A 25,166-nucleotide genomic window follows, 5' to 3' on the forward strand; every position below is an offset into this window, starting at 1 on the left:
GGGAGACTATTGATAAAGACGTCAAAGAATATGTAGCTGCCTGTCCTGTCTGCGCACGTAACAAATCGAGCTCACTACGCCCAGCTGGACTTTTACGACCCCTCACTATACCTCATCGCCCCTGGTCTCACATTGCGTTGGATTTTGTCACTGGCCTTCCCGTCTCCTCAGGTAAAACCACAATTCTCACAGTAGTAGATAGATTCTCCAAAGCTGCACACTTCATTGCCCTAAACAAACTCCCCACCGCAACGGAGACAGCCAAGATTATGACTGCGCAGGTCTTCAGACTCCACGGCATACCTTGCGAGATCGTGTCAGATAGGGGCCCTCAGTTCATTTCGCGAGTGTGGAGGTCGTTCTGCACCGCTCTCGAGGCAAAACCCTGCTTGAGCTCAGGATTTCATCCACAGACGAATGGGCAGGCCGAACTGCTCAACCAGGAACTGGAGGCCACCCTCCGTTGTGTCGCTGCCTCCAACCCCGCCTCATGGTCCTCATTGCTGCCGTGGGCAGAATACGCTCACAATTCGCTTACGTCTTCTGCTACTGGCCTCTCGCCTTTTGAGGCCTCCATAGGTTGCCAGTCGCCTCTCTTCCCCGACCAGGAGGCCGACCTCGAGGTTCCCTCGGTCCAACACCATCTCCGACGTTGTCAGCGGGCGTGGAGGTTGACCCGTCGGTCGTTGTGCCGGTCCGTTGCTCGCCAGTGCCTGTACGCGGACCGTCGCCGCAGGGCAGCCCCTGCCTACTCCCTGGGCAGAAGGTGTGGTTGTCTGCTAAGGACGTTCCCCTCAAGGTGGCATCTCGTAAGCTGGCCCCGCGTTTCATTGGACCCTTCGAGGTGGAGCGGGTCCTCAGCCCTTCTGCGCTGCGGTTGAAGCTGTCTTCCTCGCTGCGCATTCACCCGACCTTCCACGTCTCCCAGGTCAAGCCGGTGGTCGTGAGTCCGTTGTGCCCTCCTTCCGCTCCCCCTCCTCCCACCCGGCTCGTTGATGAGCATCCTGCCTTCGCGGTCCGGCGCATTCTGGACGTCCGTCGGCGGGGACGGGTCCGGCAGTTCTTGGTGGACTGGGAGGGTTATGGGCCTGAGGAGCGGTCCTGGGTGTCTCGTTCCTTGATTTTGGATCCTGCTTTGCTTTCTGCTTTTTACAGGGCTCGAAGCGGGCCGCGGGTGGCTCGGTCGCCGGAGGTCGACCCTTGATGGGGGGGTAGTGTCGTGGTCTGGGTGGTTTTCCACAGCATCAGCTCCTCCCCACTGGGTGGAGTCTTTGTTGTTCCTCACCTGATGGCAATCGTACCAGCAGTATTTATGACCGGCGCACTCAACTGGTCTTCGCCAGATTATGTGCCAACTTTAGTCAGTTCTTGGCCTCACGTCCGTTCCTTGGTGATTAATCGTGTGTATTAACCGTATCTCTGTTTTTCTCATCAGCCTCTGAAACCCACCTACCAAGCTCTCCTGGATACCAGTTTGCTGCCGCCGGTAATCCCTCTCCGTTTTGGAGCTGCCATTCTCTCCTGCCTGCCTCCCTGCATTGCATGCAGCACCCACCTGGACCTCTCCTGCCTCCCCCCTCCACGCAACCCCCACCTGCAAGCTTGTAAGACAGCTCAGTGTACTATCCTTAGATTCACTTGCAACCCTCTGTGGGATTCCCCTGACTGCTCTGTCCTCTGTTTCAGTGCCCTGGCCCGCCACAGTTTCCCCTGCCCAGTACCTGCACCCAGTTATCCCTGCCATCTTGTTATCATCACAGTATTTTTCTCTCGCCTCAGACATCTAGTTTATGTTCATTGATTCTAGTCTGCACTTTCTGTTAGCCTCTGAGCATTGTAAAATAAAATCTCTTTTCGTTACACCTCACCCCTGGCCTCCGGTTTTGAATCTGCACTTGAGTCCATCCCATGTCCACGGGCCACTGCGCCTGACAGTAACGCTGTGAATGTTGAATATGGTGTTGCTGAAAATAGCAGGTGTGCACAGCAAACAGATGGAAGTCAAATTTTTAGGGTCTGCCTCAAGGGACTTTAAGCATTAGTCGCTATAGCAAAGCCTTTTGACAGAATACCCAGGCCTGTTTATGTAACTCCATTTCCAGATTTTGCATCAAAGGGACTCTTTGTAGCCATCAGAGTTCAATTTGAATTTCAAAGGGAATACGCCAGCGCTTATTAAAGTACAGAGGATAAAATCAATGTATTCATTTGCAACACCAATGAGTTGAGTCAAATTAATTCTGTTTAATCTGCAAGTTTTTTGGCATTCACTCTTTGAGTCCCTGCCAGTGTTTTAATAAACAGCTTCGGGATCACGTTTGACCCTTCTGTTCCAGCATTCTTTCCTTTGTGCAAAATCTCATTTAATCACTGTTATTGATTCTTCTTAATCGCTACTGCCGGTTTCATCTCATTTGGTGACCTCATCTGCAGTACTAATGATATACGCAGTGCCATCTGTTCAGTTTGAAGGCAGATCTGGTTATCTGCCAGGTGGCACCTATTCCCAATTGGCATACCCATACAAAGCTTAAATGAGTTGGTCATTCATTACAGAGCTTCTCCTCCACACTAGCTCATTATGTACTACTGAACAGCATTTATACTTGTCTATTTATTACTATTGTTTATTACACTCTTACCTGGTAAATGTTGAGTTATTGCTATGTACTGTTTTAACCCTTTTTGTTTTTCATTTTTTTATTTTTGCACCAATCAAAATTTTATACCTTAGTGAATATGTTTTGTTTATGTGACCTAGATTAGATTAGATTAGATAGATTAGATAGAACTTTATTAATCCCTCGGGTGGGTTCCTCTGGGAAATTCGACAGAAGTTACAGAGTTATAGCATATTATATATATATATATATATATATATATATATATATATATATATATATATATATATATATATATATATATATATATATATATATATATATATATATATATAGTACACACACACACACACACACATATATATATATAAATACAGAGACAATATAAATAAAATATACGAAGGGGATAAATAGAATAAATAGCAATAAAAATAAAAATACAAGTGAATTGCACATTTCAAGTATTGAGTCTATTGCACCGTTGACTATTAACAAAAGTATTGCACAAAAGGTATTGCACAGTGAGGTGAAGAGGCACTACAGCTTAGTTGTTCCCCCCTCCTTTGTCCTCCTGTTTCCCCTCCCTCTCCCCTCCAGGGAGGAGTTAAACAGTCTGATGGCGTGTGGGACAAAGGAGTTTTTAAGTCTGTTAGTTCTTGTCTTTGGGAGAAGCAACCTGTCACTGAACAGACTCTTCTGGTTGTTAATGGCCGTGTGCAGAGGATGCCCAGCATTGTCCATAATGTCCATCAGTTTCTTTAATGTCCTTTTCTCTGCCACTGTCACCAGAGTGTCCAGCTTCATGCCGACCACAGAGCTAGCCCTCCTGATCAGTTTCTCCAGCCTGGATGAGTCCTTCTTTGCTGTGCTGCTCCCCCAGCACACCACAGCATAGAAAAGTACTCCAGCAACCACCGACTGGTAAAACATCCTCAGGAGCTTCCTGCAGATGTTAAAAGACCTCAGCCTCCTGAGGAAGTACAGTCGGCTTTGGGCTTTTTTATACAGGTGCTCTGTGTTGCATGACCAGTCCAGTTTATTGTCCACCCACAGCCCGAGGTACTTGTACTTGTTGATGACCTAGATAACTGAAAACCTACACAGACATGTGCAAAAGATCTTCACTCGTGCATCACAAATGCTTAATGTGTTGAAATGAGTGCAGGTGGGATGGGGTGGTGCTTTAATTATCCCTTCAAAATTCACTATCTTTATGTAAATTCTCTCAAGCAAGCATGGTCTTTACTTCAAAACATGCATTATATTAAACCTCCTTTTTAAAATTCTCATTGCGTTGGGACAAATTTCCACTTGTGGTAACTGTTAAATTATGTGCAGGCGACATACGCTGAACATGACATGTTAAACAAATGGAAATCATGACATTCGCAGGGGATGATGAAATGAAAAGAATATATACAAAAATAAAAAGAATTTGGATTTATATTAAATCAGTTCTTTTTTAAACATAGGCTTTGATAGTCAGTGTATGTGTGAATATGTTCGTGCAGAGTTTCATTCAGACATGTTCAGGAGGAGATGGGGTACACACAGGCACATATACACACATGTGCTACAATCATAGTAAGATTTTACGGCAAAGCGTAAAGTTATAGAAAACAATGGCAAAGGCCAACAGAGGGTGGGCCTCCAAACTCGAACCAACCTGCCACAACAGAGACAAAAAGGCAAACAAATCAAGCAGTGCTGACCAACAACTGAATTGTCATTGAGTGCTTGTGCTCAGAGCAATGATAATGGGCACTCTGCACTGTGTCTGACAGCTCACCGTTTTATGGCCAGAAGAGAAGGCCTTTGGTAACTCAGCACCAACAGATGTGTTTACGCAACCTTTATTACCTGTCATTAACGAGCTGTCATTGTGTGTGTGTGTGTGTGTGTGTGTGCGCGCGTGCGCGCGCGTGCGTGCGTGCGTGTGTGTGTGGAAACAACTGAAGGCTTACTTCAGAGGCATATGTGCACAGGATGTGACAGAAACTGTGGGCTCAATCAAAGAATGGGTTAGAATACTAAGATGCCTTCAACAGAAGAAGCTCTCAGCATGTCTGCTCTTTTGCCTATATGAAAAGGAAGATACTAGCATTGTGTCTATCCAGAAGATAGACATAGCATGCTGGAAGCAGAGAGGCAATTCATGTTTGTGAAGCAAGCAGGTGTAATCGAAGCTCCAGTTAAGCAAGGATTACAGTAACTACTGTATTTCTAACACTTAGTGTAAAAGCAGGTTTTCAAAACATCCTCAGCGTATTTTCTGGGTTTTAAGCAAAGATCATTTTGGCATTACTATTTCAGTAAGCTAGCCTGTTGGAATAAAGTGCTAAACAAGTTTTGTTCCTTTTTCTGCAACAAAGCCTGTTGCAACATATTTTATCTATGAAAAACAGTTTTTTCATGTGACGATATTTTTCGTGTTGTTATTGTTGTTGCCCATGTTTTCAGCATACAAAGATGGTGAATAGCATGCAAAAAGCCACAGAACCAAGGCTTGAAAAAGAGGAAATGTTTATGATACAAAGATAAAATCATAACATTTTGCCTACAATTTCAGTGTGTGCAAAATGTTACACCATCAACTTATTTTTCAGCGTATAAAGATAAAATGTGGAGAAGTCAGAGTTGCTAAACAGGAACTTGGCATGCTTGAAAATATGCTTGTTCCCTTTTTTGCTGATGCTTAGATAAAAAGATGACACTCATATTGATCCCTGTCTCTTATGTGAAAGAAGAAGGGGGGTGTCTGCTCATTTCCCTTCGTTTCAGAGCTTAGTGCTAAGGTACCAAGTATCAGTAATAGTAATCGTAATAGTTTGTGGAGGCCCATCCATGACTGATAGTGTTTCCACTGTGTAGTTTTCTATTGACTTTGGTTTATTGCATTGGCAGTGTGTTTGGGCTCATTGCCATGCTAAAAAATGAAGGCATTGCCAATCAGATGCTTTCCACATCATATTGTACGATAAATCAAAATCTGACTTTACTCTTCTGCATTCATAATTTTTTCAACTTTAACAAGATTCCCAGCACCACTGGCTGAAATAATGCCGAATCCGTGGTAGAGCCTCCACCGTGTTTTACCTGTAGACACTCACCTCTCTCCTTACATCCTGAAAACAATTTGAAGTTAAAATTTTCCATTTGAATTCATTACTCCATTGCGCCTGTTGCCACTGATTTTCTTTCATCTATTTTTTCCCATGTTTTAGCGACAGACTGCTAATAATAAAGTACTTAAAGATAACATTTAAAATTGGCCCTTACCCTTTTAAAAAACACAAGAGTGTGTGTCTCTTTGTCAGTTAAATATAAAGAAATGAAGAATGAGGGGGAGTTCAAGCTTGCATAGCATAGTACAGGTGCAGCTGTTTTACCGTTTAATAATGTAGTTATTTATTTATTTTCATTTTATTCAGTTTGGATTTTTGGTGTTTTAGCCTTCTCAGCTAAAAAAAACCCCACAGTAAACAGATCAATAATAATAATAATGATTATCAATAATAAGAGAGGAGCAATGATGAGAAAACGGAATGTGAAGGAACCCAGTGACAATGCTTCTACCCTCATTTGCACAAGGAAGAGGAAACACACAAAGAATTGTAAAAAGAAAATAATCTATCTAAATGTTACTGAATATATAATAGAGGAATTAATTAAGATGTAAATATATTCAGAAACATTAACGGCATATGAATTTATTCACAGTTTTGTTTTTTGTTTTTTATTTCTGTATTTTTGCATTTTTGGTCCACCAGAAAGCACTTCTGGAAAAAGAAAACAAGAAGATAATACAGTAAAGAATAAACACAAAACAGTAAAAGGAACAAAGAAAATTGCAAATAAATAAATAACAAATAACACAGGCATCCAAAAATAAGAAAACAGCCATGACAGGACCAATAAGAGTGTGACTGTGAGGATATAACGAAAGCCCATGGTGGCGATGATACTACCGCAACGAGCAGCTGCTATGTTTGCGCTCTGCTCGAATAAACAAGGCACAAAAACTATTTACTGAAAAAAAACCTTCCCTTTATGTGCTATGAAAAATCTGGCAATCCTATGAAAAATGACTGGAGAGGCCAAGCTAAAGACTAAAGTGTCTGTTTATTTTCCGCCTGTTCAGAGTTTGTTTCTGTTTCTGGTTGACTGCACTGTAAGCTTTGGAGAGGTCCACAGCTGCAGGCTATAGTATACCATACAGACCACTGCAATTATAGTAGAGCATGTCAAACAGCTACAGTGGACACTCCAGGGAGTGTGTGTGCTTGTCTTTTCTGTTACATTGTGCGTTTAGTTATATGGACAGCTGCCAGTGGAAGGAGGAGGGAGGGGCGTCTGGTTGGATATCAGTGTTTGCCCTGGCTCAGCACCAAGAGACTCCTCTGTTTTTCTCAGCTGGCGATAATAAATGGAGAGGACAGAGACCGAGAAGCCTCTCAGCTAGGAGAAGGGGGGAAGAAAAGGAATAAAACATAAAGACTGTCATGTACTGTGTAATAAACACAGAGAACGGGAACAAAAAAAGATGGGCGATAAAATCAGAAAAGGATATATATATATATATATATATATATATATATATATATATATATATATATATATATATATATATTAGGAAAGAGAGAGGTGGAGAAAACACATAGAACAATACAGTAGGGAACAGGAAGAAGGAAAAAAAAGAGGAAAATGCCAAAAAGTGCATAAAGTCTGTGTATGAAATGAAAATGAGGATGAGGAAGTGCTGATCACATTTCTGAAAGCTCTCACATTTCCTTTTGTACTATTGTAAAGCAAAACATGAATAGTAATTAGTTTAAGAAATCAGCCAAATTATGTTTTGAATGCCTTGTACCTTACAGACGTTTTAGAAAGAACAACCAACAACAATCAAAAAATGACTGTTTCTATTCTTCTTAGTGAAATGTGTGGGTAGGTTCTCAGCCATCCAGGTCATGGTAATCTACAGAGACTGGACTTGTTTAAGTTTCTTGAAGATGTTTCACAAGAGCCAGCTCAAGAGGTCAAGACTCAGGTGTACATGTGTATCTAAAGGTGAAAGGTCACTGTTCACATTTTTGACAGAAGTTTGAAACAGGAGTGAAAGAAGTCATCTATGTCCACTGTGAAAGGTCATCTTTGAACAGAGGGGGTGGCTTACAACACCAGCTGTCTGCCACTACAGTCAGTGTTTTGAGGCACCTTGAGGCCCACTCACAACTTGTGTCAGTTGATCTAAATAAGCACCATGACAGGGTGAGGCAAGGTCTCACAATGGTTTCACCTAAAACCTCCACAGCCTTTTTCACACCTAAGCTCATGTGCCTCATCACATGATCAATTGTAGGTCAATGACCCTCTAAAGGTAAACTCCCACTAGGGCTTAAAAACCTGGGACTCAACACAATTTGGTCTCAGAAGAGGCAAGTCCTTAGATTACTCAGTGAGGAGCATAAATTACTCTGTTTATCACTGATTCAGAAAATGTTGCCTCTCCTTAGCTCAACAGTTAAGCAGTATTGGTTTCAATCAATTCACATCACATCATCAGATGTGGTGAAAGTCCTTTCCACAGTCTAAAATTCATGGATTCACCATTTTCAAGCTCTGTAACACTGAAATCTTTACAAAGCATATTTCTAATTGCTACAGTCTCAGTCTGCCTTCAGTTTTCTTTGAAACACTTCGTTAGCAAAACTTATTGACATGCATTCCCTGTTGTTGGAAACATGCACACATAAGTCTTTCTGCTTAACAGACATGCTTATACATAACATGTAATACTTTTTAAATGGCATTTATGGGACTGTGAATAGTAAAACTCAATATTTGGTTAAAAAATCTGGAAAAGCATCTGATTGTTTGATGCTTTTAAAATGGGACATTGTAGTGTATTGTTACTATTTTCTTTTTTCCAGTGTAGGAAATGAGCTTATATTTTCAACATGAAAAAAACATCAAGGATGCTTCACCAGTGACTAGTACACATTCTGCACTTGTAAGTCTGTTAGTATCTGCTGGGGTCTGGTAGATGTGAATTTAATTATCAGAGTCAGTATGAATGTGTAACTTTCAAAGCACAAACTTTTACAAACACACGCAGAGAGGTTAGCATGTTAGCGTAATGTCCGCTCATCAACCTGTACAGCAGCTACAGTCATAAAGAACTACAACTCGCGAACCCATACATTACCTTCTCTCTGACACAAGCTTGCACACATGCAGCCTAGGGCTTATCATCTCAATTTGTTGCTTTGATCACAGCGACCACAAATCCAGCTGGAGTGGTGTTTATAGTGTGTAGTTGTCGCCTCTCTGTGACTGTAGAGTGGAAGACGTGGGTGTCATACCACGTAACATGGCTTCCAACTTCATAAAGATCAGCCAATTAGTTGCGTATTTACACTGCAGTCCAGCTACCCAGCACCTATTGCCCTTTTCATGTAGGCTTCCCTGTCTGTTGGCTTTTCTGTCTGGGGTGTAGGGTGGTGAGGCAACGTTGGCTAATTGGGACCCACATCTGACACGGGCCTCCTCACTGATGTCAGAGCCCAGCCCAGATGTGACGCTGTGGACAGATGAAAGAGTTTAGTAGGCGCATTTCTTTTTCCATCAAGGGAAGCAAGGAGTGAGCGGTGATCTGGTAGAAGAAAAGATGAAATAACTGGCAATAATCTTAACCGTAATGGTTCGATAACAACGAGCTTTCTGCAATCTCCACGTTAAGAGCGGATGGGAGGGAGGTAGATAAAAGAGGCCAGCTCCTCGGATTCAGATGGCTTTTAAAATGTTTGTTGTTGTTCAGTTTGAAGTTTTCTGTTGACGATAAGAGCCCCCTCTGATCACAAGACCTATTATTGAACTATTCAGAAGGCAGCTCATTACAGACATCTGATAAAAAAGGAGAAAAAAGCTAAACAAAAAGGGCTGATTTGTGTTTTCAAGACAAAAGACAAACACACAATATCTAAGTCCCAGTGGGTTTGTTTGCTTGGTTTGCTTGCCCCCCCTCTGAGCTGTGCTGCAAGTGTCTCTTAAGGCTGACAGTGTTTTTCGGGTGGGGTGGGAGGGGGTTCTAATCAAAGGGGTGAAAATCCTCTTGGATGCAGTAAAAGTAGGGATTGTGTCAGTTAATGAGATGACCAACAAGCTTCTCAACTGCAAATGAAGCCTTCTGATCCACAGTGAAAAGACATGATCTGGTCCACTCGCTAGTTTGCTGACGGGAGTATACCACAGGATGAGGAGTTTACTTCACCTGTCAGCATCTGATATGGGCCATTGCAGTTTTTTGCAAACAATAAAGTATCTTAATTACAATTATTATAAAAAAGTATTTTTTTTATTGTTTATTTGTAATATAATAAATCCAATTTCTTAACCAGTTATACAACTAGTGTCCTGGAACAGAACAGGTCCTGTGAGCCTGTTCCAGATAATACTGGGTAGGGCATGGTACATCCTGGACAACTTCATATATTTATATGAATTTATGTAGGGGCTGTTAAGTTGTGGGACAGATAGAGCTTGTATTTTCACATTAAAATTCAGCTGCATTTTTCATTGCTATTGCTATTTCTGTTTTTACAGTCTAACCTCTATCTGAGATAATCAAATAAAAATGAAAAAATAGAACAACAGAAGAGATAGATAAAGCTCATTCTATATATAATCACTGCCCGCTTGTCTTTCTACAGTGCATCAGTTTTTTGGAAGACTAGTTCCACACTAATGTCACATTTAAGATGCTATAACATGTTTTGACCAGCCAATTATCCCACATAGGATAACCCGAAAGCAGTTTTTCAATTTTTCTTCCACAAATCAGAAAAGCAGATCAAATATCCAGGGCTCAGTGATTATTATAGACATTAAATTGGTTTCGTTTTGCTACTCAAGCTATGATGTATCCCATTACATTGACTGCACTGATGCTCAAAGCTGTACCTAGGGCTGCCATTATGGTCACCAGGTTAAGTAAGCGTCTAAAAGGGCCTGGTTTCAGTTCTGCCTGAGGCCACTTCTTGCATCTCATTTCCCTTCGTGTTCTCTTCTTCCTTTTTTTGATCTGCTGTACTGACATGCTGACGAAGAATAAAGGCAAAAAATAAATAAATAAAATGTTGCACATAATAAAATGTTCTGGAAATTTAGATTTCCTTGGGTTTTAACTGAAAAATTCCTACGTCCCGTACTTGGGAAATTATAAAGGACCAGAATTACTGGAAAAATAGGTCAAATGAAAAATGCTAAAATTTGAACCCACACTTATGCATGTCATGAAAAATGTTCACAATATGAAGGTAAAATATTGCATGGTTACATATAACAAAAGCGTATGAGATATGCTAACAGTGAACAAAGGTGGGGGCCTACCTCACCAGCTATCAGCAACCTGTAACACACACCTGAGATTTTTTCCCAGGTAATTTAACTGCCATTTACAACTGACCCGAGTGACCTTAATGACTAACAGGGTGGGGCAATGATACACAAACATGCCCTGACATGTTTGGATTCTGGGCTTGTTGGGACCACTTCCAAGGTGACAGCCACACTAGAGATTAAGACTCTAGTGTGGCTAGACACACACAGAAAGCACTAGAGATTTTGCAAAGTCATAATGATTTGGCTACATTGTTTTCAATTGTAGCAAAAAGAAGTTCAACAGTGATTCCACAAATAATGTTGCTCATAAAAATCTCCCCCTTCCGCCAAAGTTGCACAGTCAACGGTAAATCTACCCACAATCATCACAGTGAGTGATAACAGATGGAAGTGTGAGATTCAGAAAGTGAAGGTGGAATCAGAGCAAATAACTAGAGGAAAAAAGCTTTGACTAAAAAGAAGGCTACACAGATTGACATTAAATTATAGATACAGAAGATCAGAAATGACAAAAGGCTTCCAAAACCCAGAATCAACACTGACATGTTATTTTTTTTAAAAAGAAGAAGAAGAAAGTACAAAAAAGCCTGCCTTCCTCCTGCTTTGACCCTTTACTTCTCCCAACTATCACACGGGGGCATACTTGAACCAGCAGACCGCTTTTTCTCACCCTCTCCGGCCTGTTGTGACATATGCACACAAGCTCGCACACACAAACACACGCCCTCACTCACCGAGGGCTCCGACATTCACTCTCACACAGGGCGACACCCCCTCTCTTTTGAAAATCCACAATCACCATTCACTCTGCAAAATCCACACACACCACGTCCTGTCTGCTTGGGTACACTTCATCAACGCACACACGCTCCTGCCTACACACATACACTCACACCGACTTGTGCATACACACTTCACAGAGGGCCCCCTCGCCTTATTGCCTCTCTATTTGACTGGTGCCATTTGTTTCACACTTTTTATCTGCTTAAGGTTGCTGATGAAAGCCTCGTCCCCGGTTGTTAAAGACTTATGTGATCACTTAAGATTTAAACAAAACGTCAGCTAAATCAGTATAAAGATATTTTGAGCACTCAGCATTTGAAAACTGATATTCAAATCAAATTCAAATTTTATTTGTCACGTACACAGTCATACACAGTACGATATGTAGTGAAATGCTTGGACAACTGCTCGTGACCTAAAGAAAACAAAAAAAGGAAAGGCTATGAATAAGATAGGAACATCCATCCATCCGTCAGTCATTTTTTTAACTACTCACCTGATTCAGAGTCATAAGGAGGGGTGGAGTCTATCTCAGGTGACTTTGGGCTATCACAGGGGACTGATAAACATCATGTACATTTAACTTATCTCAGAGTCAAACTGAACACTGCCAACCAGCTAAGGTTGTGACCTCTATGGAGCTACTCAGTAGTTAAACTAATGTGTTGCTCTTTATTAACCTCAAATATCTCATATCATTCCATGGCAGACAGTGAGGATCTGTTGCACTTAAAGTGTTTGACTGTGAAAGTGATAGTGCCAGTCATCTGAATGAGCACATTTGTTCTTTTTACATAATAATCTTGGTCAGGTCTTTTTTCACATGAACGCCAGACTGTGGTCCACACATTATGTTGAAGGTTTTCTGTTCCACATGTAGCACAAAGGTGTTTTCTTATTACTTACACCAGATTTATATACGTTTTATATACGCTATATAACGTTTGATGTAAGCTGATGGGGATCTTCCGGGAAATGAAACTACACGTCGGGTTGACACACCCCACAACTGTTGTGTCTGGCCTGTCCACTGCTGTTGAATCCTCTTGTATAGTTCTGGCTATTTTTGTGCTTGAGTTTGTGAATTTATCAGTGAGAGAATAACAATCAACATATCACTATAAGGAATAATAACCATAGAATCAATATAAGGATTCACAAATATCAGAATAAATGTGAGGGAATCTACAAAGAAGTGGAAAAACTGGATAGACAAATATGTTTCCACCCGAACAAACTGGCACTGCATATGAAACACTGGGACAGGAGTGCATGGTAATTAACACGTAATACACTGGCACAAGCATGAATGTAGTTTACATCTTAGGCTCTACAAAGATTTCCTGCAGAAGTCTAAATCAGGAGTTAAACTGTCATTCACTGGACAATTACCTGTGCTATTCTCACATGGGTGTGAGTGAACAACACTCAGAATTGTGTTAGAGAGCCGGCAGTATAAAGTGTGTTTAATGTCCCATCTGTCTGACCCACCTCAAAAACAGGGCTGCAGTGTATGTGCGAAATCTGCACTAAGAACCCAGTGAATCGCGTGCGTCTCTGCAACAGTTTTGGTTACATCTGAACGCAGATGTGTAAAATGTTAATGTGAAACTGACCTCTGAATGACACATTGAGAAAGTCATAAATGTTACAAATGATATGTGCGAACGAGTCTTAACTACTGAGGACCAACACTACAGCGAGTGCAGAATTATTAGGCAAATGAGTATTTTGTCCACATCATCCTCTTCATGCATGTTGTCTTACTCCAAGCTGTATAGGCTTGAAAGCCTACTACCAATTAATCATATTAGGTGATGTGCATCTCTGTAATGAGAAGGGGTGTCGTCTAATGACATCAACACCCTATATCAGGTGTGCATAATTATTAGGCAACTTCCTTTCCTTTGGCAAGATGGGTCAAAAGAAGGACTTGACAGGCTCAGAAAAGTCAAAAATAGTGAGATATCTTGCAGAGGGATGCAGCAGTCTCAAAATTGCAAAGCTTCTGAAGCGTGATCATCGAACAATCAAGCGTTTCATTCAAAATAGTCAACAGGGTCGCAAGAAGCGTGTGGAAAAACCAAGGCGCAAAATAACTGCCCATGAACTGAGAAAAGTCAAGCGTGCAGCTGCCAAGATGCCACTTGCCACCAGTTTGGCCATATTTCAGAGCTGCAACATCACTGGAGTGCCCAAAAGCACAAGGTGTGCAATACTCAGACACATGGCCAAGGTAAGAAAGGCTGAAAGACGACCACCACTGAACAAGACACACAAGCTGAAACGTCAAGACTGGGCCAAGAAATATCTCAAGACTGGTTTTTCTAAGGTTTTATGGACTGATGAAATGAGAGTGAGTCTTGATGGGCCAGATGGATGGGCCCGTGGCTGGATTGGTAAAGGGCAGAGAGCTCCAGTCCAACTCAGACACCAGCAAGGTGGAGGTGGAGTACTGGTTTGGGCTGGTATTATCAAAGATGAGCTTGTGGGGCCTTTTCGGGTTGAGGATGGAGTCAAGCTCAACTCCCAGTCCTACTGCCAGTTCCTGGAAGACACCTTCTTCAAGCAGTGGTACAGGAAGAAGTCTGCATCCTTCAAGAAAAACATGATTTTCATGCAGGACAATGCTCCATCACACGCGTCCAAGTACTCCACAGCGTGGCTGGCAAGAAAGGGTATAAAAGAAGAAAAACTAATGACATAGCCACCTTGTTCACCTGATCTGAACCCCACTGAGAACCTGTGGTCCATCATCAAATGTGAGATTTACAAGGAGGGAAAACAGTACACCTCTCTGAACAGTGTCTGGGAGGCTGTGGTTGCTGCTGCACGCAATGTCGATGGTGAACAGATCAAAACACTGACAGAATCCATGGATGGCAGGCTTTTGAGTGTCCTTGCAAAGAAAGGTGGCTATATTGGTCGCTGATTTGTTTTTGTTTTGTTTTTGAATGTCAGAAATGTATATTTGTGAATGTGGAGATGTTATATTGGTTTCACTGGTAAAAATAAATAATTGAAATGGGTATATATTTGTTTTTTGTTAAGTTGCCTAATAATTATGCACAGTAATAGTCACCTGCACACACAGATATCCCCCTAAAATAGCTCAAACTAAAAACAAACTAAAAACTACTTCCAAAAACATTCAGCTTTGATATTAATGAGTTTTTTGGGTTCATTGAGAACATGGTTGTTGTTCAATAATAAAATTATTCCTCAAAAATACAACTTGCCTAATAATTCTGCACTCCCTGTAGACTACTGAGCTGAACACTACTTTTCAATGTGGTTCTGGAGATTGATGAGTGCAGCCAAAATTGGGTTCTTAACACCAGGACACAAATGTCGCGATGCTTTACCCTAACTTTGTCTTTTATCAGTGACTTTCCAAGATGCCTAAATTCATAATACCCTCAAGAACAAAACAAACCAAGTTGGAATAAGGAGGCTGACAGGTCGTTAAAGATCTGGACAAGTGGCAAAAGATGCATTGGTGGATGACTTTAACTTCATAATTTCCAGCTTACTTTATCCTTTTTTGAGATTTCTGTTAAGCTATAGGACAAAGCAACTACATCACACACCTGATTTCCTTCCCTTCCGTCTTCCTCTCTTATTGCCTTTGAAAAAGTTTCCAGTATTTATTGTTCTCTCTGCATGCACATGCAGGGGTGCACAAGACCAAGAAAAGCATCTGATTATGCTTAAACGAACTGGACCACACACCAGCACGCACGTAAGCAACATGTGGTGAACACACACCTGAGCCACGTTTGGCTCAGTGGGTGGTGAAGAGATCACCACATTTCACCTCGTTAAACAGAGCAGAACTATTCGGCACCATGCGGAACAATGTGAACTGAATGGGAGAGCTCCTTAACATAGGGCTGAAAGAGTAAGAGTGAAGAGTTGGCATCTTAAAACATATCGGTACCTTCACACTTTGTAACGAGGTTTGCAATCTCTCAAAAAGTCTTGGGTACTTACATCTTTGTCTTTGCTCCTGGCATAATAAAGCTTTATAAATATCAACTTATAATGTAAAATAAAATCAAGCTTGTACTCTCCAAACCTCCAAAAATAATGCTCCTTTTTAAGCAATATGTTTACAAAGATCGTGTGCAGCAACTGTGCACATCTCAAGCAGCAAGAAGATTCCCATACAGAAAGTTGCACAGGTAAGTAGAAAGCATTATAATTTGTAAAGCCCCTAAGCAAAGTACGCAAGGTGTTGTTGTCCTGGTTCCTCACTGACCTGCTCTCAGAGTATAAAACCAGTGACGGTTGAACATATTTCTATGAAAAGAGTAGTGTGTCAGGTTATATTTTGCATACACGACATGGAAAGCAAAGACTCACGCAATGTAAATTTCCCAATATCCTCACCAGAATCATGTCTAACGTTTAAATGTCTGAGTACTTTTTTTTTCAGCGCTGTGAAATAATAATTGTGGGTCAACATTTAAAAAAAATGATCCACAGAAATGTAGAAAACAACCAACCAATCCTGAATTTTAAATAAGTACAATAAAAAGTCTGGAAATCTACACAGTGATTGCTAATATGTTATTTGGGGTGTTTTGTTTATTTTTAAATTATTATTATTATTATTAATAATAATAATAATAATAATAATAATAATAACTTTATTTATAAAGCGCTTTCAAACTAAGTGCTGTACAGCTATTCGAAACTGAAAAGACAATTAAATAAAAACGATACATAGCAATACAAGTTAGAAACAGTAAGAATGTTAAAAAGGCATAGAATTAAGACATGTAAGATAGGGTGAACAAATGTGTCTTCAATTTAGTTTTAAGAACCTCCACAAAGCATGCCTGCCTAACATCTTGAGGGAGGTTGTTCCCCAAAAATGAGGCACGAAAAGAAAAAGCACGCTCTCCAGTTGTCTTTTTTCTGGCTCTAGGAACCTTTAGAAGGCCAGAGTCCTGAGATCATAGAGCATGGGATGGAACATAAAGGTGTAAATTAATAAGCTAAAGAACAAAAGTGCAAGTTAAAAATCCAGGTGCATTTATTCACTGCACAAATCAAAGAAAGCTGTTCCCTGTCCATGCTGCTATCCCATCCTCAACCACTCTCTAGGAACAGATCAGGGATCATACGCAGGTTTGAAGGGGTGAAAGGTAAAAAAAATAGAATAAAAAGGGCGTGGGGGTGAATTTGGGGGACAGACAGGAAAGGGGGGTACCCACCATATCTGGGAGCAGATGGCGTGCCTCTCCCTCTCGCTCTCTCTTTTGGTGACGTCCACTGGGAATTGAAGAGGCCTTTAAGCATTCCTTTAGAGGCCAGAGACAGATAAGTGAGTTATGCAGTTCACCACCATCTGGGCTCAGACAGCGCCTGGACTGCAGCTGACAAGTGTGTGAGTGTATGTGTATACTATAGTAATAGTAGTGGGGAGGGGTAGGAGTAGGGGTAGGGGCGTGTTTCCATAGCGATAGGTCCTATTCCTAGAGAGAGGTCTGTGCATACACTTGGACGGTGCCCTCCTCCATGGTGCGGTGTGGTTATTGTTAACTCTGGATGCTGACTTTGAGAATGCTTCTTTGTGTGTGTGTGTGTGTGTGTGTGTGTGTGTGTGTGTGTGTGTGTGTGTGTGTGTGTGTGTGTGTGTGTGTGTGTGTGTGTGTGTGTGTGTTTTGTTTTTCTTCTTTTTTTTTTGTTTTTGTCCGCTGTCATTGTCGACAAATTTTGGGCCCATTCTTGTGCAGCTGACAGTGTCTTCATGGAACATAGCATCTGTTGTGAAACAGAGGGAGGGAGTGAGGGATGATGGCAGGATACCATGTTAGGTTTGCCAATTTCCCTGTTCCCATCGTCGAGGGCTTTGTGCACATTGTAAGATGCTCTGCGCCACTGCCAATTCTGATCTGCGCTTGACCTGCTGTGTATCTGCCTGTTGTTATCTAGGTCTACTCTTTTGTTTTGCTCAAGCTCTGCAAATGCATCTGTGTATATAGTTCTGGAGACGTGTTGTATTTTGCAGAGTTTTTCTTTTTCTTTTCTTAAATCCAGATACAATATTTACTACTTCTTGGACATCAACCTCTGCTACTACCATAATATCGACCACACTGAAAACAACTTTTGTAATGAATTAACAGAAGTTGGTAATAATTGGTAATACCTAAAAGTTGGTAATAATTATCTCTGAATTCCAAGAGATAAAGGATGCAAAACAGTCCAAGGGAGGTGACCAAGCTAAATGAATAAATGAAAACAAACTGAAGATGTGCAGTAATTCTTTAGAATTAATTTCTCAAAATGCACTCTGTTGCAGCGGTTCCCTTTTTTTTCTTCTTCTGTCTGTTCATGCAGGATGCTGAGAACTATGACGCATCACACTGTGACACATCGGGCCTTTCTGTGCATTGTAATCTCTTCCTTAATTAGCAAGAAGGCAGTTAATAAGTGGGGAGGGGAGACCACAAAGTAGTGAAAATGACCTTCTACGTCAAAAAATTAATTAATTAATTCAGCAGGCTGTGTTGTACAAACTACCTGTCTTGTGGCTTCAATTTGACAGGGTATGTCAACAGCCCTCAACCACAGTACGTCATCTTTGGGCTGAAAGCTAAAGAGAGAGAAAAACAACAGCAGGAGGAATTTTTTATTTTGTGAAAGTGCCTGAAAAAAAGCAATGCTTAAAGAGACTATGTCAAACTTGTTTCAGGTCGATTACCACATACAGGCTGGACCCATGAAACTCTCTTTCTGTCAGTGTATGGAAATTTAACATACATAAACGAACTCCAGCTTGTAAAGGAGGTTTTTGTAGAACAGTGAAGTTTGGGTCAAAGAAAAGGAAAAAGGAAAAGGAACTTACATATAATCCCTGACAAATCTTAACATGGGGGGGGGGGGAGTGCAATTTCAGCAATATGTCCGAGTTTTTCTGCACGATGAAGAAATCAGAAATCAGCACGACTCTTTGGGCTTATATTGTAAAAAATTTAAATGTGTGAAGTTACAGAAATCTAGAACTTGCTTACTTTGGTAAGGTATGAATGACCATGGGGGAGCTCTTTATCAAAGCTGTAAAACGTGTGTTAAATACAGTTAAAACTACAAAAAATAAAAATAAAAAATCCTCTTTGAGTTATATTTTCCAAAGCCAGACTGGAGTACTCATTGGGCCAATTCTGGCCCCCAGGCCTTATGTTTGACACCCCTGTGCTAGAAGTATGTGTGAAAAAAAATCCATAATCAGTTTATGAGCGACTGGCATATGATCAATTCTAAAATTTAAACAAACAATAATGACCAAAAACATTTACTGTTGTTACATTGCTACAATCTTGGCTGCTGAGGAAAACACAACATTTTCATATTTGACATTCTGATCCTCTTTGGGGTTAAAGCGTGGTCGCTATGAAGATAAGCTGTTGCTCAGCTCCTCGATACATTGATTTCCATGTACACAATGTAGGCTGAATTCCCACTGTGTAAGTACAAAGCACCAAAACACACACTGAGACAGTTTCCCTTTCAATTCAGTTGCCCTCTCCCTTTCTCAATTCTTCTTCAAAGCAGCCTTCCGTCACATCACCTGCTTCTTTTTTCCTTCTTAGCCAGCTATTCATCCATCTGTCTTTCCATCCATACAGTTTGTGTGTGTGTGTGTGTGTGTGTGTGTGTGTGTGTGTGTGTGTGTGTGTGTGTGTGTGTGTGTGTGTGTGTGTGTGTGTGTGTGTGTGTGTGTGTGTGTGTCCAAGCAGGCCTTTCCTGCTGTGTAATTGCAGACTGCGTATCAACCCATTTCTGCTGCCCAGCGAGAAGAGTAAAAGATGTTGCTAATCCGCCAGGTCAAGCAGCCAGCAATGGCTGAATTCAACCCCAGGACCACAGCCACAAATTAGGACAGGCTGACAAGACCCTGAGGCATTCTGGATATTGTTATGAGCTGCCAACAGCCCTCCAAAGCTTCAGATCTTGTATGAAAGGGCAGCCAAAGGAAAGGTGAAGATTAATAGTGGCTTGGTGACCTGGGAGCATGGCTGTAGATCTATATCGACACCAGACACATTCACACACGCACATAATGTGAAAGTTCAGCACAGAACAGAATTGGTGCAAACAAAACATAAGCTTTTAACACTTTGCAAGATGCTTTATTTGTAATTTAAAGAAATAGCCTTGAAGAATGAAGACTACACGCTGCACTTGCTCAGAATCAACATTAATTTATTAATGCATGTATGGTTCGTTCTTTTTTAAAATACCTACACCTGAGATGTTTGAATCTGTGCATAATGCCTTCAAAAAAAAAAAGATAAAAGAGCCATGAAAGAGTGCGGAAGATTAGAGGAAAGACACCCATGCCTGAACACGATGTTGGCTAAAGCGAGCGACTGAGTGCTAGCGGGATGAACCCAAATTCTGCCACCGCTGGGTGCTTTGCTGCCTGATGAATGATGGCCCTTTGTTACGTGTCCCATAAAGGCTTCCACAGCCATCCCTTTTCATTGGACCTGGTGAGCAAATGTGAGGCGTGAATAGCATTAGTCCAAGTCAGTGCACCCATAGCAGTGTAGCCAGCCCTGAAAACACAGCCTGCTAGCCCTCCTCCCTAAGTTTTATGAGCCAAGATGATTGAAGGAGAAGAGAACAGCACGTCCAATAGAGAGGACCGGGGAAGAGAGGAGCAGGGAGGAGAGGCCTCAGAGATGGATGGATGGACAGATAAAACGTAGACAGCAGCCGCTCAACAGAGGACTCACATCCCGCGGAAGAAGGGATGTGAAGGGGAACAGGTTTGCCTGAGACGCACTGAAAGGGATTCGCACAAAGGGACAAAGGAAAAGAATGGAGGTGGAGGACTCTGTCTGTCAGGACTGGCGCTGGGATGGAGTTAGATCTCATTTCTCAAGTGTCATCACACTATCTGTGTCTCCTCCTCTCTCCTCTCTGTCCAATTACTGTCACAATGAAGCAGACCTCTTCCCGTGGAGCTGCATATGGCTCTCTGGTTGTAAGGCCATCACTCCCAAGCAAAGCTATGCACATTTTGATATGTACAGTATGTGCAAAGCTCAAAGGGCCTCAGTAGGTTGTTGTTAGACCTAGCATGAGCGGCCGCTGGGACACTCTTGCTAACACAATGTGTTCTGAATTGCTAACATGAGAAAACACTATCACAGACTACGACAACTGAGTAGGATTAAAGTATCTTCTGCATATGTATTAGAGCTGGGGGAGAAGAATCGATACAGCAAAGAATTGCAGTATTTTGCATTGTGATATTAGGATATTAGGAGCAACAACTGTCAGTATAGTACAATCACAAGGTCTCATCTCACCTGATAGCATGTCTTTTGTCCTGTTTCCTTCCCCTCACCCCCAACAGATGGCTGCCCCTCCGTGAGCCTAGTTGTGCCAGAGGTTTCTTCCTGTTAAAAGGACATTTTTCTTTTCCACTTTTGCCAAAATGCCTGTTCTTAGGAGGTCATCTGATTGTTGGGGTTTTCTCTGTATTATTGTTGGGTCTTTACTTTGCAATATAAAGCACCTTGAGGGGCCTGTTGTTGTGATTTGGTGTTATATAAATAAAATTGAATTGAACTGAGAGGAGGCAACCTTTCTCCAGACTGCAATCACTCTCGGACAGATTTTTTAAGGTTTAAAACTAACTGCTGTCTACTTTATAATTGATAAATGCAAACAGATTTCTGGCATTTTTCCGTCTGAAAGAGTTAACATGTGCAACCTGAGGGGACTCGGTTTAACTGCCTGTCACCTGGTTGTATTTTGGTTAAATTACTGTAGAACAGAAATGTTGCTGCACACAAATGGAGTAATTCATTGTCAATTTATGTAGACAGCAACGCATGTGATTTCTGACTATTTGTTACACTTACCTGCTGGATTGTCAGAAAGCGATTGCATGTAAGTGCCAACTTGATCCCATTCAATCACTGAGCCGCTGATAGCAGTCTTATGCCAGCATTTGTACATTTACGACAGGTTTTAGTGACGGTGCTGAGTGATGCATTGTGATAAAATCGTATCATGGGGTTTCTGATGAGTCCCACCTCGGGTATGTATGTATGTTTGCTTTTTGTTAGGATGACTGACAGTAAGGTAGATAATAAAGATATACTATCTACCCGCCAACTGATTGATGGTAATGCTATTTTGATTCGAGGATACCACACAGTCCAGGTTCAACAGGTTGCTGCTTGATGTCTAATGAAGCTACTGCCAGATAACAAGTAAGTACTCCAAACATTCCCATCTGTCATTCATGTTGTAGAGGCACTTGATACTCACACAGCATCACTGGTGTGTGTCCTGTGTGGGAATGCAACATATGCCATATGTTCATGGTAATCTGTCATGGTTCCACAGAGACTAATGCTTTGTGCAGTTAACCACAGCCATGTTGCCCTTTGCTTTATTTAATTATTTTTAAAATGACATTTAATCATATTGTGTTGATTAAAAAAAGCAAAAGAAACAAACAATAGTTTTCACAAAAGGTTGAGAGGTCACCACATAGCACTCGACTAGACATTTTTTAAGTTGCGGAATGCTGCAAATATGTACAACGTACACTGTCACGTTTAGGTGTGCTTTACTTAAGGCTTGAGAAAACTTGAGGCAGCAAGTTGCATCAGACTGTTCATTCTGAGTGTCGGGGGGCACAGCGGTACAATGTTTTGCACTGTTGCCTCACAGCAAGACGGTTCTGGTCCTGTGTGCGATCTTTCTGCATGCTTGTCAGGATAATTGGTGATTCTAAATTGGGCTTAGATGTAGATGTAAGGGTGTGCGTTTGTGTGGCTCCCTCTGTGTTAGCCCTGTGATAAACTGGCGACTTATCCAGGGTGCACCCTGCCTTTCACCCTATGACAGCTGAGATAGACTACAGCCCCCGACACCACCCCCCACCCCCACCGTGTTGTGTGTATGTGGGGGGGCTGTAGTCTGCTGCCCCCATTAAGGAAATGGATGGATTTAGTAAGTAAGAGGTCGCTGCTTAACATTGTTAATAGACTTTAGTATTCCTGACTTAACTGTAACAATCTCTTATGCTTGTCACAATCTGGCGAGGGCAGACTGTATAAATTGAGAAAAGGACCCAAAACGCAGACTCCAAGGAACAGGGAACAGAACTTGAAATGTTAACAAAAGGCAAGCCGTTTAATATGGCTGGTAGAAAAGGTACAAACAAAGGGCAAGGCAAACTGAAGCAAAATTAACACAAACCTAAACTGGGAAATCTAAACAAACAATAAGAAAAACCTAGACAAGAAACTTGGATGCATGGCATGGCATCAGAAACATGGCGTGGACAACAGACAACCTGACAATCACACACTGAAAACAGAGGACTTAAATACACAGGAGGTGATTAGGGGAAGTGGAGACACATGAGGAAACAGCTGACTAGGATAAACATAATGATGCACAGGCAAGAGTAAAACTAACCGCATGAGCACAGAACACAAGACCCCTTTTCAAAATAAAACAGGAAACATGCAGACTAAGACACGACAACCAGAACTTGACAACGTAAGACACAGACATGAAACGCATGAAGAGCAGGGGAGATTTGACATGGTTGGAAACTGAGGGGGAAATAATAAGAACTAGAAACACTTAGGCATGATAATACAAACGTGATAACATAAGACACGCAGCATGAAACACGAAGGGTGAGGGGACACTTAAATACAGGGGAAGAAAACACAAGGAGTCTAATAACCAAATGAACTTAGATAACCTAATGAACAAAATAAACTCAAACTTAAAACGCTGGGTCAAAAGACCCAGGACCATGACAATGCTATGCTAAAACTTTGACTGTGGATGACAAGATACATTTTGTGTCATGGAAAGTTTCTCATTTATTGTCACTGTAACTAATGTTTTGACAGCCCTGAACTTGAACTGAGGCCAAAAGTGATTAATCATTACTGCAGTGTTGGTTATGATGGCCAAGCTCAGCTTTAACACTGTTCTTGGCCACACAAATAATGGAAACCACATCACACGTCCATGATCTAAGTTTTAGCACAACCTAGCAGATTGTAGCTGCGTACTATTGATAATAACAGTACTGAATTAATTATTATTAAAGGAATTAAGCAATCGGGAAAAATGATAACACAGTGTAGTAGGCAAACATAAAACACACACAAGTGTCAATTGTTTGTTATTTACTTTAGAAATTAGAAGCAACAGTACAAATACGCAGGAGTAATATGACATTGGTGTAGCTAACAACATCAGTTATGCCTCCATTCTAATTTTTCAGCCAGTACAAGAATCCTGGTATTGTACTGAGGTGCCTCACTCATTCTTATGGCTGACAGGGACACTTTAATGGTACTGTGCCATTGTTAATGTTATTAGTTACACTTGCTTTTCCTGCTGGGCAAATCCAGCTGCTGTTTTCTCCAAGTCTTTAAGACACATGTTATATAGAGGCCTCATCTGTGCACCTAACATAAGCGCCTGAAGACAAACTCAAGACAAATAGAGATTTGGCTTTTATTTAGGTTGAGACAGGCATGCGGTGAGAAACACGGTGACTAATTTTGAGCCTTTCAGTGGTGGAATGAAGACGGTTTGTTGTTGTGCCAGACGTGGTGGACCTTTTCACCTTTTCAGGGGAAAAACAAGCCACCTTTTATTTAAATAGAGAGGCTTTAACTTAGACATTATACCTTTTACACTATTTTTGTCTTGTATAATGTTTACCTTTAAAATTACAACCCACAATGGGCTCTAGTCAGAGAAGCATCATATGGGACGTTTATATAAATATACCAAAATTAAGACTTTTTTGTCAAGCCTACAAAAAAAGAAGGAAGGAAAGAAGAAAATATTCAATTTGACAAGATTTTTAAAAAACTAACATTTATGATAAAAATCACATATTAAACTTTATTATAGTGATTAGGACTTTTTTTGGTTACTTGAATTGTGCCGAACTTGTACATCCTGTACACACTTAAAACTGGCCTTGAGCTACAAAATTCCTAAATTGGGATTAGCTACAAAAATCATATATTTATCAAATTGATATCATACTGTGCTGCACATGTTTCCAGACTCTAGTCCAAAACCTATGTGAGCCACTCCCTCTTTCTTGTTGTGAAACATTGCGAAGGAGGAGCCTTTATTTTTCTGCGCAGCATTAAATCCGATCCCCTTGATGCGTGCGGAGAGGAAAGTGAATTAGAGATTGAGGTGCCAGCCCGAGTCACACCCCCACTCCCACCCCATCCTCTACCCTCACCTCCCTCCGCCTCCTCCACCGGAGACCAAAGTCGTGATGCAAAAAGGAGAGAGAGAGAGAGAGAGAGAGAGAGAGAGAGA

General features: G+C 41.3%; 1 long non-coding RNA gene across 1 annotated transcript; it reads left to right on the forward strand.

Moving 5' to 3' along the window:
- The first annotated feature begins 1,233 nt into the window (after positions 1-1,233).
- LOC113027445 (uncharacterized) lies at positions 1,234-2,155 on the forward strand. Its single transcript, XR_003273058.2, has 2 exons — positions 1,234-1,604; positions 1,687-2,155. It is a non-coding gene; the product is annotated as an uncharacterized LOC113027445 (long non-coding RNA).
- The last annotated feature ends 23,011 nt before the right edge of the window (positions 2,156-25,166 follow it).

This window comes from Astatotilapia calliptera, chromosome 7 (assembly GCF_964374335.1).
Source record: "Astatotilapia calliptera chromosome 7, fAstCal68.1, whole genome shotgun sequence".
NCBI lineage: Eukaryota > Metazoa > Chordata > Actinopteri > Cichliformes > Cichlidae > Astatotilapia > Astatotilapia calliptera.